The following is a 432-nucleotide window of genomic DNA, read 5'->3' on the forward strand; positions in this document are numbered from 1 at the left end:
GAAATTTTGGAGGGCCATACAAACATTCTAATTTTGAATTTTTTCAACGTAGAATGAATCTGAATCCATGGGCGGGGAGCTTTTTAAATCCAAGGTCAACGTAGCGTAGGAAGGCCATCATCATTGTGTGCCAACAATGTCAAACCTTTCTTTTCGGCAATGGCTTGAGTTTGACTCCAACACTCGTCTTCCTCCGCTCCGCGCGGCGAACATGGGCACCGCCGCACGCGTCGTCTCCCTCCCTCCACCTCGGCTCCCATGCCGGCCCGCGACCTCAGTCCCTTCCGCCGCACGCCGGCTCCCCCTCCCCGCGCCCCGAGGCCGCGCCCGCGTTGACCCCCACCCTCCACCACCGAAGGCGCCAACCCCCTTCTTCCACCTCCTGCCGCCCCCCTTTGCGTCCCCTCCAAGCGCCTTCATGGCGTCGAAAGG

Source organism: Triticum aestivum, chromosome 5B, assembly GCF_018294505.1.
Source record: "Triticum aestivum cultivar Chinese Spring chromosome 5B, IWGSC CS RefSeq v2.1, whole genome shotgun sequence".
NCBI classification, from domain to species: domain Eukaryota; kingdom Viridiplantae; phylum Streptophyta; class Magnoliopsida; order Poales; family Poaceae; genus Triticum; species Triticum aestivum.